Genomic DNA, 13,249 nt, shown 5'->3' with positions numbered 1-13,249 from the left:
ATGACTCAGAAGAGAGAAAAAGGGGACATTCTGTCTTCTATAAGATATTAACTACAGTGTTTTCCAGAGTGCTAGAGAACAAAGAAGCCCTAGATATAATGTAAAGTGGTTTCCTATTTCTTCTTCCTTCCTTCCTTCATACTGTAAAAAGTTGCATTCATTAATTTATACTTAACATTTTATAAATTTATTTATTTTTAAATCTCACATGAATATGATTTGTTTGCATTTTCATATATGTATGTATGTCATTATACCTTGTTCTTATTCATGCCCCCTTTCCTTCCCTGACCCATTTATCTGCTTTTTACTGATCCCCTCCCTCCAGTGATCCCTTTCTGTGTTCCTGTCTTGTTTTTGTCATTGCAGCTATCTTCTTTACCTGCTCTGACACCTCCCTTCAGATCATTCCTTATCCCTTTATGCGTTCCTTTCTAGTTTATGACATTCTGTCTCTCTGTATCTCTTTCTCTCCACAGACCATCTTTGTTTTAAGATTGTGTGTTGGTTAGTTTTTGTCAACTTAATATACACAAGAGTTGTCTAGAGAGAGGGAACATCAATTGAGAAAATGCCCATATCAGATTGTAATGTGTAGGCAAGTCTGTGAGGCATTTTTTTGATTACTAATTGAAGAGGTAGCTCACAGCGGGTGGTCCGAGTTGGATAATATGGAGACAAGCAAGCAGTGGGCAGCAAGCCAGTAAGCAGTATTCATTCCTACAATGGTCTCTGCTCCAGTTTCTGTCTTTCAGATTCCTGCCCTGATTTCTTTAATGATGGACAGTAAGTATACCTTAAAACGAAATAGACTCTTTCCTTCCTAGATGGTTTTGTCCAGGCAATAGAAAAAAAAACTAAAACAAATTTATTTGCCTGTTTTGGGTCGTTTTGGCTTTCATGTGAAATTTTGTATGTTTTTAAAATATGTTCTTCACAATGTAACTGAGACTTTTGTGTGAAATGTGTTTTATTTATTACATATCATTTTCAGTAGTATAACTATTTTTACAATATGAATGTTGCCATTCCATGTGTATGGGACATCTTTTTACCTTCTCTTTTTCAAATTTATTTTTCTGTTAAAATGTATATTTATACTTAATTTCTTGAGATACTGTCTCATAGCACAAGTTAAACTTCTGATTTTCCTCCCTCTGCTCCCCAAGGGCTGGGAATAGCAGATAGGAGCCATCTGACACCCAGTTTTAAATTTTAGTTTTCAGGTTAATCATTGTGATCTTTCACCTCTTTTTAAAAGTATTATTCCTGCCTGGGTGGTGGCAGGTCATACCATTAATCCTAGCACTTCGGAGGTAGAGGCAGGGAGGTCTCTGTGATTTTGAGGCCAGCCTGGTCTACAGAGTGAGTGCCAGGATAGCCAGGGCTATACAAAGAAACCCTGTCTCAAAAAACAAATAAAACAAAAAAGTTATATTCCTAAGTATTGTATTCTGTTTTGAACCTATTTTGAATTTTTTTTACCTCTAATTTCTTTCTCTACAAGTCTGTTAGTGTCGTATAGAAAGGGTGATGGCTTTCATATGTTGACTTTTGTATCCTAATATACTCTTAAGTGTTCATTGGCTCTGAGAGTTTTTGCTGAAGTCTTCTGATCTTTTAAATATAAGATAATATTATCACGAAGTAGGAATAATTTGACATTTTCCCAATTTGTGTCCATTTCATTTCATGCTTTTATTGATATAGCTAAGATTTTGAGCTCTACATTGATAAGAGTGGAAAAAAAGATGTACCATTTTCTCATTCCAGATTTTAGAGAACATGTCATTTTTCCATTTAGTATATATAATATTGACTCTAGGTTTCCTTTATGTTGAGATATGTTTCCAGTAGTTACAGTTTCCACAAAACTTTCATCATGAAGGGATGTTAAACTCTGTCAAACCTCTATTCTCAGTGTACTGAAGGTGTCATGTGGTTTTTGGCCTTAAATTTGTTTTATATGGTACATTTATTGATTTGTCGATGTTGATCCTGTTTTACATCACTGGGATGAAACTAGCTTGGTCATGGTATAATATCTTTTTAGTTGTTGTACTTAATTTTGGTTTACATGTATTTTATTGAGATTTATATATAACCTAGTTTATTTTCAAAATTAGGTTATGGTTTTATTACTATATTTGTAAAACAAATTTGATCCTATTTTTTTAAAGATTTATTTATTTATTTATTTATTTATTTATTTATTTAATGGATGTAACTATGCTGTTGCTGTCTTCAGACACACTAGAAGAGGGCATCATATTCTGTTACAGATGGTTGTGAGCCACCATGTCTTTGCCAGGAATTAAACTCAGGACCTTTTGAAGAATACTCAGTATTCTTAACCACCGAGCCATCTTTCCAGCCCCATTGATCCTATTCTGTCTTTCTATTTTGTTCTATTTTTTGATTATTAATGTTACCTCTTTGTATCAGTCAGAGTTTTCTAAAGGAACAGGATGGATACAATGAATATAAGTAGTTTAAAAAGGGATTTATAAGTTTGAATTATGAGATATGGCCTGTGTAGTCCAGCAATGGCTGCCTTACACTCTAGAGGTCTAGAATCTGATAGATGTCTAAACCATGAGGCAGGATGTCTCAGCAGAGAAAGATGTGACTTTTGTATTTATTGGCAGGAATATCCTAGAGGTATCTTTAAAGTCTAATAGACTCATGTTGTAATTTAACTTTGAAGTTGGTTGGTGTTGTCGTCGATGTGTACTTTGGATGATCTTTGTAAATTTGAGAGTAGGGTAATAAACTCACCCATTATTGTTTTAGAATCTGTTTATTCAGTGATTTTTATTGTGAGTGAATTATTCAGAGAATCACTACCACATCTTTAGTGAAGTTTATCTTTCTATAGTTTACACTTTTCTCTGGAATAAATTTTCTGAAACCCAATCAGAGCAATTAGTTATGTACAGAAATAGTTCAGTTGGTTTGTTTCCTTAGTGTGCTGAGCAATTTTAATATCTGGGACATTTCTGTAACTTTAGGGATAATCAATGGGAAAAAAATAAAGTTTCCTACATATATGATTTCTTCACACATTCTCAGCCCCTGAAATTATACAGAAAGAAATAAAAAAAGAGAAATTTCAAATAAACACTTTTAGGTGTAAAGTAAGTCGTATGTTTGCATGTTTGCTTTTTTATTAGGTATTTGCTTTATTTACATTTCAATTGTTATCCCCTTTCCTCACTTCCCCTCCGAAAAGAAAACCAGCTATCCCATCCCCTCTCTCCCTGCTACATCCCCTCCCCCACTTCCCTGACCTGGCATTCACCTACATTGAGGCATCAAGCCTTCACAGGACTAAGGGCCTCTCCTCCCATTGATGTCCAACAAGGCCATCCTCTGCTACATATGTGGCTGGGGCCTCTTTGTTTGATGGCTTAGTCCCTGGGAGCTCTGGGAGTACTGGGTGGTTCATATTGTTCTTGTTATGTCTTCTTAATGAATTGTATTTTTAAAATATATACTGGTCTTCTTTAAATCTGACTAATCTTGGTTTGCAGACTTATCATGTACCAAAATAACTACATCAGCTTGCTTCAGCTTCCATTTCCTTTGTAAGTTGATTTCTAGCCATTCAGTTTATAGGTCTCTATAAGTAACTTAGTTTTCTTGGAGAAAACAAATAGTTTGTTCTTATATTTTAATCAGTTCATCTGGTGATTTGAGGATATATCCATTTGAAGTTATTAAATTTTAATTAAATAGTTGTTTAAAATTACTCTCTGAGAAATTAGGAAATAGATTCTCTCCTAATATTTCTTTCTTTGTTTCTTTCTTTGTTTCTTTGTTTCTTTCTTTGTTTCTTTCTTTCTTTCTTTCTTTCTTTCTTTCTTTCTTTCTTTCTTTCTTTCTTTTGTTCTTTCTTTTGTTCTTTCTTTGTGTGTGTGTCTGTCTGTCTGTCAGTCTGTACATGAGTATATGTGCCATGGTGTGCATATTAGAGGATAACTCATGGAAATTAGTTTCATTTCCACCATAGGGGTCTCTGAGATTGAATTGATATTATTTGCCCTATATTCATTTTTCTTCAAAAACAGAACAACCTTTTCTTTGTTCAGTGATACTCTCTTCTATAAAATATCTACTTTTATCTTTATATTTTCTGTCCTTGACTTTTTTTTTTTTTTTGGAATCGGTGTTTTTTCTAACTTCTTGATTTAAATACTTAACTTTAATTTACACCATGCTTTTTCCTTAGTGCAATTATTCATATTAACTGTGGACAGAAATTCTAAATGTTCTGTTAATACCTGTTATGGGCTTTCTTTATATTGATTACTTAAAGGTGTGGTTTAAGAAACACACACACACACACACACACACACATTTTGTTTACCATGTTGAGTTAGTTTTTATTACAACCTTCCTGACTAAAGATCAAAGAAAAGTAAAGGAAGTATTCATGTATCTTTCTGTTTTTCCTCTCTGTATCCCACCTGTCTCACCTTTCAGAAGCAGTTACCATTACCTTTTCTTTATTTAATTTTTGTTCTGTTTTAACTTGAGACAGCATCTTGCTATATAGTCAGATGTGCCTCAAACTTGGATTTTACTCCTCTCATTCTAAGCAGTGCTAAGATTTCAAATATATGACATTAAAGCTGGATTACTGATGTTACCTGCTGTATGTTCTTACATAGACTATCTATTAAATGAACTTTATTGAATAAAACTGTATTTATTTATGTATTGTGGTTATAGAGCACTAATCTGGTTTTGGCAGTAAATTTGGGATGTTGCCCCTTTTCAATCAGCATAATTCCCTGTATCTTATCATGTTGTATGTTTCCAATAGTTTGTTTTTAGTAATCTCTTAGGCTCATCTGTTTCAATGCTTAGTGCTCAAGTAGTGAAGTTGTTCGGGAATGGCTAGGATGTTTGGCCTTGTTGGAGTCAGTGTAGCCCTGGAGGAGGTGTGTTATTGGGCTTGGACTTATTAAAGTCCAAGCTTCAAAAGCTTAGATCAGGCCCAGTGGTAATCTTTTTGCCTACCTGCCTGCCTCTCTGCCTCTCTGTAGAACTGCATATGTAAGCTCTCAGCCTGTAGCCTGCTAGCCTGTTATTATGCTTCCTGCCTTGTTGATCGTGGACTAACCCTTTGAAACTGTAAACCAGCCTCAACTAAATTATTTCTTTTATAAGAGTTGCCTTGGTCCAACCAACAAATTGGGAAAAGATCTTCACCAATCCTACATCAGATAGAGGGCTAATATCCAATATATATAAAGAACTCAAGAAGTTAGACTCCAGAAAACCGAAAAACCCTATTAAAAAATGGGGTACAGAGTTAAACAAAGAATTCTCACCTGAAGAACTTCGGATGGCAGAGAAACACCTTAAAAAATGCTCAACTTCATTAGTCATTAGGGAAATGCAAATCAACACCAGTCAGAATGGGTAAGATTAAAAATTCAGGGACAGCAGGTGTTGGAGAGGGTATGGAGAAAGAGGAACACTCCTCCACTGCTGGTGGGGTTGCAAATTGGTACAACCACTCTGGAAATCAGTCTGGCGGTTCCTCCGAAAACTGGGCACCTCACTTCCAAAAGATCCTGCTATACCACTGCTGGGCATATACCCAAAAGATTCCCCAGCATATAATAAGGATACATGTTCCACTATGTTCATAGCAGCCCTATTTATAACTGCCAGAAGTTGGAAAGAACCCAGGTATCCCTCAACAGAAGAGTGGATGCGAAAAATGTGGTATATCTACACAATGGAGTACTATTCAGCCATTAGAAACAATGAATTCATGAAATTCTTAGGCAAATGAATGGAGCTGGAGAATATCATACTAAGTGAGGTAACCCAGACACAAAAGATGAATCATGGTATGTACTTACTAATAAGTGGATATTAACCTAGAAAACTGGAATACCCAAAACATAATCCACACATCAAATGAGGTACAAGAAGAACGGAGGAGTGGACCCTTGTTCTGAAAAGACTCAGTGAAGCAGTATAGAGCAAAATCAGAACAGGGAAGTGGGAAGGGTTGGGTGGGAAAACAGGGGGAGGGAAGGGGACTGATGGGACTTTCAGGGAGTGGGGGTCCAGAAAAGGGGAAATCATTTGAAATGTAAATAAATATATCAATAAATTAAAAAAAAAGAGTTGCCTTGGTCACAGTGTTTCTTCACAGCACTTGAACAGTGACTAAGAGAGTATTCTTTGTTATATGTGTGTAATCGCTTGCTTAAACATATACTTAGTGATGGGCATCTGAGCTGATTCCAGAGATCAGATAAAATTGCTGTGTGAACACACATGCACACACACATACACACACAGAGGTACAGACAGAGGAAGACACAGAGAGAATGTGAATATGCGCTCTTTTCTCAGGATTGCTTTTTCTAGGCCATATATTAATTTTATGTTTACTTTCTAAAAATATTGAGAAACTACTTCTGTGTACCTATACCATTTTAGATTTTTTTCCTCACAATGACTAAATGATCCAATTTGTGTCTTTAGGTATTGTAACTGGCTTTTTAATTTCAATGATTCTTATAGGTATATAGTGACAACTCATAGCTTTAATTCATATTTCTGTAATGGCTAGTGATCAGATCAGCTTTGGGGGATTGCTTTGATAGGAGCACCAGACTACTCTAGACAGAACTATTTCCTGGGCAGGTTGTTCAGGGTTGTATAAGAAAGCTAGCTAAACATGGGTCTGTGGTTGAGTCAACAAGTAACATTCCTCTATAGTTTGTGGTATACTGCCTTGTCTGTGAGTGACTTTGCTTTTACCAGGTAATGCATGTACTCATAAGCTAGCCTTGTGTCCCTGTCCTAACTTCCCTATCTGATGGACTATGACCTGGAAATATGAGCCGAATAAACCTTTTCCTCCCTTAAGTTACTTTTGGTCAGAGTTTTATCACAGTAGAAAAGAAAGTACAACAGTGTACTACCTTTTTAAAAAACAGTATAACAGTATATGACACACAGTGTGCACATGTCTCTTCCTCCCTCCCTCCGTCCCTCCCTCCTTAGCCTGTGTGTGTGTGTGTGTCTGTGTGTGTGTGTGAGTGTGTGTGAGGGGAATTGCTTTGTATCTAATTAAGGGATTTATGTATACTAGGCACATGGTTAACTGGTAATCTACATCTTTTGTCCTGAAGTTTGTTGCCTTCATTTGGCAATTTGTCTTTTAACTGCATCTTGTCTTTTTTTAGCTTTGCCATTGTTTTTTTATCTTTTATCATTTCAGCCTTTTAGTGAATATATTCAGTGTTGACCTCTTTCTGTTTGGGGCCAGGCCTCACCATTGACAGAGCCAGTGGAGATAAGCAGTCAAAGAGGGAGAAGTGAGTCAGTTGCTGTGTCAGGGGAGTCTTGCAGCTCTGTCTGACTAGTAGTCAGCTTGCTTCTTTATTTATACCAGTTTCACAGAGCAAAGATAGACTAATGATTATCCAAGAAGTACAGAGTATATCATTTTGTCTCTGGACATGTGTTTGTTTTTTTTTTCATTGCATGTCCAGATTTACAAGTTCAGTCACAAATAGAAAGTATAAATAGAACAGATTTTATTTTTAATGACAGCTCTATAACTCCAATTCAGAGAATCTAACCAAAGCAAACACATTTATTACATGACATCCTGCTTTTAGGCTGGCAGTATTTGTAGTTTTAAAGCACTCCCGGCAAACAGACAGTATCTAAACTGGTCTTGTTTATGAATAGCAAATATTAATATCTAACTTGTTTTATTTATATTTTATTTACTGAGTTCTGTTCCTCCAGGGATGTACCCTGTATGGTCCACTATCTTTAAACTACATTTCAGAGAGCTCTAAGCATATTGTCAGAACACTGCATGCTTTCTTTCCATCTTGTGTTGCCTGGTGGTAGGTTATTTTTCTACTTGGAACAAGGCAAATAGTAATAGGTATTAGAAGCAGTTGCCTGTGGCTTAGAGAGCAAAGAGCAGGTAATCTTGATGTCTTTTTTGATATTTGCTCCCTGGATAGGAAAGAATTCAAAGTTACTTCTGTTCATCTTTCTAGTTGCCTAGTTTGTGGGGTAGACAGGGAGGGGTATGGCTGAGCTATATCCCTATATGCCTGTCAGCTGGTATCCTGGGGTTGGTTATGGCCAGTCAGTTAAAGATGGAGGCCTGGCATTGGATTTGCCAGGCTGACTAACTGGTTGCTTCCTGAGTCCAGTGACTGCTGGTCATTCTGCTGGTGGTATGGGGAATGTTATTGCAGCCTCTTGTATTGCTCTGGGAGTGGAATATTTCATATTGCTATAAAGGACGAATAGATTGTCTGGGAAATAAATTCACTTCTCAGTGACCATGGAGGCTGTGAGAAAATCCATCTGGTAGCAGATGGCTTCACCCCAGATCTTAGTACTTCTACTACACTACTTTAGTACACTACTGTTGGAAGTGGAAGCCAAGTGATAGTTTATCTGTGAAATGCCATGTGGTAGCTTCATGATCTTGCTTGAAGGTTGCTGAGAAGCTCTGTGGTAAGTAGGGACAGGGTACAGCTAGCACATTTGCAGAGGAGGCCATAGGCCTGGGACCATGAACTGATTTCACATACAGATTCATTCTGTCTTTTTCACTACTCTTTTTTATTAAAAGATTTATTTATTATTATATGTAAGTACACTGTAGCTGTCTTCAGACACACCAGAAGAGGGAGTCAGATCTTGTTACTGATGGTTGTGAGCCACCATGTAGTTGCTGGGATTTGAACTCAGGACCTTTGGAAGAGCAGTTGTTGCTCTTAACTGCTGAGCCATCTCCCCAGCCCTCTTTTTCACTACTCTTAAAGTACCTTTCTATTTTCATTTTTATGCTTTTAATGCTATATTTTGGGTAATTTCTTCCCCATTTTTATGTTTGTAGTTACGAGCTAGCTGTGGCCTATAAGTCGGCTGCTTTTAAGTGTTATTATTGTATACGTAACCATTTTTGTATATACTTATACATGTTTACACATTTCATAATAGAAGTGGCTGCAGCAGGGATCACATGGCCTGCAAAGCCAATAATAATCAGTGTCTAGCACTTCATAAATAATGCTTACAGATGTCTTTTTTAATTTAATAGGTTTTCAGATGCATCTTTATAGATAATATAGCTTTAAGTTTTTATAAAGTGACATTCACTTCTGGAGATGATTCTGCTTGTTTATTTTTGAAACCAGGTCTTGCTAGATAGCCCATTGCTTGGCTCAGGGTCACTGAGTAGCCCAGTCTGGCTTTGAACTTGGTACTTCTCTTGTGTCAGCCTTAGTGCTTGCAGTTTGGTTCTTCTTTAAAAAAGCTTTTGTTTTCTTTCCTTGATTCTGAGAGAGAAGTGGGGCAGAGAGACACAGACACACAGACAAAGAGAGAATATGTATATGTATTATAATATATTTGTGTGCATTTGTCTGCACATATGTAGAGGTCATAGATGCATAGAGGTAGTCATCGGATGTCACTCTTCTTAGTCTCTGCCTTATTGCTTGGAGGTAGGCTCTTTCCAGTGAGAGAAAGCTCTCCTTTCTCTGTCCCTTATGGTACTGGGGTCATAATTTCGATTGTATATACTTGTGTGCTGTATACCTGTTTGTGTATGAATTCCCCGGGATTCAAACTCAAGTTCTCATATTTGTACTCTGAGCATTCTTACCTACTGAACCATCTCTCCAGTTCCAATTCTTTCATTAAAACAAATGCATATTATAAAAAGTTTATAGAGAGTTTAATGTCTCTTTCATTTTGGGGTCAGTGTCACATGCCTTCATTTATCAGAAATGTTGAATTTTGCGTACTTTTTTAATTGAAAAAATTTTATGCAATATATTTTAATTATATTTTTCTGTCCCCCAATTCTTCCCATATCCTTCTCACCCCCCACCAAACATCTTGTTATTTTTCTGTATTTCAAGAAACAAAAATGGACATAACACATGCACACATCAAGAAATACATAAACTCCCACAAAATGGAAATTAAAAATAGTAATAATAATAATAAAAAGAACGCCTAAAGAAAGCCAAATGAAACGATGTCCACACAAATGCCATTGAATTCGTTTTGTGTTAGCCAACTGTTCTGGTTGTGGGGCCTGCCCTGAAGTCTGGCACCATTGGAGAAAACTCAATTTCCCTTTGCCTTCAAGTATCAGCTACAGATAGCTTCTTGGTTAGTGGTTAAATTCCACTGATTGCAATTAATGTATTTTTCTGGGTATAATAGTCTAGGCTGGTATCTGTGATTTTCCATAGCTTATAGAATATCTATTCAGGTTCTTCTGACTTTTAAAAGTCTCCTTTGAGAAATCAAGTTTTACTCTAATGTAGTGGTTCTCAGCATTCCTAATGTTGTAACCTGATAATACAGTTCTTCAGCATGTTGGGACCTCTAACCATAACATTATCTTTGTTGCCACTTTAAAATTGTAATTTACTAGTTTTATGAATTGTAATGTAAATATCTGTATTTTCCGATGTTAGACCACAGATTGAGAAGTGCTGTTTTAATGCCTCTGCCTTTATGTTACTTGGTCTTTTCCCTCTGTCCTTGTAATATCTTTCCTTTGCTCTGTACATTTAATGTTTTGAATATTATGTGTCATAGGGGTTTTCTTTTTTTTTAACATGTTATTCCTGCCTTGTGAATTTCACATCATGTATCCTAATCCCACTCATCTCCCTGTCCCTCCATATCTGCCCTCCACTTTTACAACCTCCCCCCAGAAGGAAAAAGTATCTTGTTGTGGAAGCTGTAGTGTCACACAGTATATACATTTTTGTCCACACATCTTTACTTACAAATATTCATTTCTAGGAGTTGTTGGTCTAGTTCAAGTTTGTTTTTTTCGAGACAGGGTTTCTCTGTAAAGCCCTGGCTGCCCTGGAACTCATTCTGTAGACCAGGCTGGCCTCGAACTCAGAAATCCGCCTGCCTCTGCCTCCCAAGTGCTGGCATTAAAGGCATGCACCACCACCGCCCAACATCAATACTGGATCTTTACCAGGACTTCTCTTGGATAACCTCTTGTTGCCCGGTGTTATGGAGATCTGGCAGCTTTGGATCTGCAGGCCTAGCATCTTCATGCACTCCAGCAGTTCATTGATGATCTAGATATTAGGGTGGGCCAATTCAAAGTCTTGGATCTGGGTCTGGTTGGTAACTGAGCTGGTCAGCCCATTAGCTGTCCCATACCCACACCCCCAGGGTGAGCTCTCAAGCTCTGCCCTGGCTAGCTCATCTAGTGTCACAACTGGCACTTTCCAACTCTCATGCCCTTAAGAGCCTGCTCACCAACCCCTAGACCACCAGGGTCAACTCTACTATGCTGCCCAGGCAAGGTACAGGGACCACTCTCTTGAGACAGCAAGGGCCAGAGCCAGCTCTCCTGACTGAAGTATTATGGTGGGTGGGGTAGGGGAGAGCAGCTCTCCTTCACCCCACACCACCACATGACATATGATGAGTTGTGTCAGCTCTTCCACACTGATCAGGGCCATCTCTCTGGAACCTCTTTACCCACTGTCTTGGCTGGTTGGGATAGTTCAGGGGCCATGGGATTTTTTTTTCTTGGTCCAGTCTATTTGGTGTTCTGTATTCTTTCATCTTATACCTTGATAGAGATCTCCTTTTGGGGGGCTAGGGAAATTATCTTCTATGACTTTGTTGAAAATATTTTCAGTCTCTTTTAGCTGGGCTACTTCTGTTCTTTCTATTATTCATAGGTTTTGTGTTTTCATAGTGTGCCAGATTTCCTAGATGTTGTATGCTTAGATTGTTTTTTTTTCTTAGATTTAAGTTCTTTCCTTGACTGATATGTCCAGTTCTATTACCTTGTATTCTAGACCTGACATTTTATCTTTTGTGTCTTGTAATCTGTTTGGTGATGCTTACTTTTGAGGTTTTAAATTGGCATCCTAAGTTTATCATTTCTAGCTATATTTCTGTTTGGGCATTCGTCAGTCATTGTATTTCCACTTTGATGTCTTAAGATATTATTATTATTTAATTTAACTGTTTTTGTTTTCATTAAAGTATTTAATTATTATCCACTTTAAGGTTCTTGAGCATATTTATAATTGGTATTTTGAGGTTCTTGTGCTTTAGGTATCTTGCATTTCTCAGTTCATAGCACATTTGGTTGTGGGCTTCTGAAGAAGGCATATTGTCTTGACTGTTCATGTTTGTGGTTTTACACTGTCATCGGGAGTTAAGATGTTTGAGGTATTTCTTGTGGTACATACCTGATCTTATGCTTGATGGGTACTATGTGTTCTTTTCTTTGATTGCTGTTTCCTTCTCTGGATCCTAGGCAAGAGTGTGGTTGTGGGGTCCGTGGTAAAGAGTGTTGTGGTAGTTCCCACAAAGGGATGGAGATGGCCTAGAGCTAAAGACTAAGTTTTTTCCATATAATATATTCTGATTATAGTTTCCTTTCCCCAGTTCCTTCCACACCCTCCCCCATTTTTCCGGTTACCCAAATTCATACCCTTTGCTGTCTCTGAAACAGGCATCTTTTAATGTTAATAATAAAATAAAATGAAACTGAAATAGGAAAAAACAAACAAACTGAAAATAAAGTCAAAGAAAACACATAGATGCAGAGACACACATTCACACATACAGAAATCCCATGAAACCACAAAACCGGAAACAATAATAATAAGCAAGACCTGTAAGGCTAAGAAAAAATGCCCAGATAAAGCATTATAAGACAAAAAAACCTTCCATAATTCTTATTCCTTTCCCAAGAACAGATAAAGTATAGTTTTCCAGTGAAACTTTCCTTAATATTTCTAGTACCATCAAATTTGCATTTGTACTTTCAAATTTATATAGCATTTCTAATATAAAAATTTCACATTGTATTAATATTTGTAGATATTCAGGGATCATTCTTTGTTCATTTATATATCCTCACAGCCTAAGGGTATCTAGAATATAGCAATTCTTCAGTGACTGTTTGATAAATGAATAAAATTTAATAGTGTTACAGTATATATAGTGCTATATTGCAGAATTCTGTTATTCTGTTATGTTATTCTGGAACCCTGATACTGACCAAACAATAAAAAGGAGCTTTTAAAATAGGTAAATATTTGACCCAAACTATACAACTAAATGAGAGCATATGGGGATTTATAAGGAAAATTGATCTCTGTTGATGTCTTAGAAGTTAATACAATGTTGGCCATTTGCTGTTTCAGAGTTGGGCTTCATACATGGG

At 36.8% G+C, this 13,249-nt stretch overlaps 1 protein-coding gene across 2 annotated transcripts in view; it reads left to right on the top strand.

Annotated features, from left to right (window-relative positions):
- The window catches only part of Chm (CHM Rab escort protein), a 140,630-nt gene that overhangs the window by 23,829 nt on the left and 103,552 nt on the right, over positions 1–13,249 (top strand). The gene's annotated exons all lie outside the window — the stretch shown is intronic.

Source organism: Apodemus sylvaticus, chromosome X (genome assembly GCF_947179515.1).
Source record: "Apodemus sylvaticus chromosome X, mApoSyl1.1, whole genome shotgun sequence".
NCBI lineage: Eukaryota > Metazoa > Chordata > Mammalia > Rodentia > Muridae > Apodemus > Apodemus sylvaticus.
The sequence above is the reverse complement of the archived record's forward strand: the minus strand, read 5'-3'. Positions and strand labels throughout refer to the sequence as shown.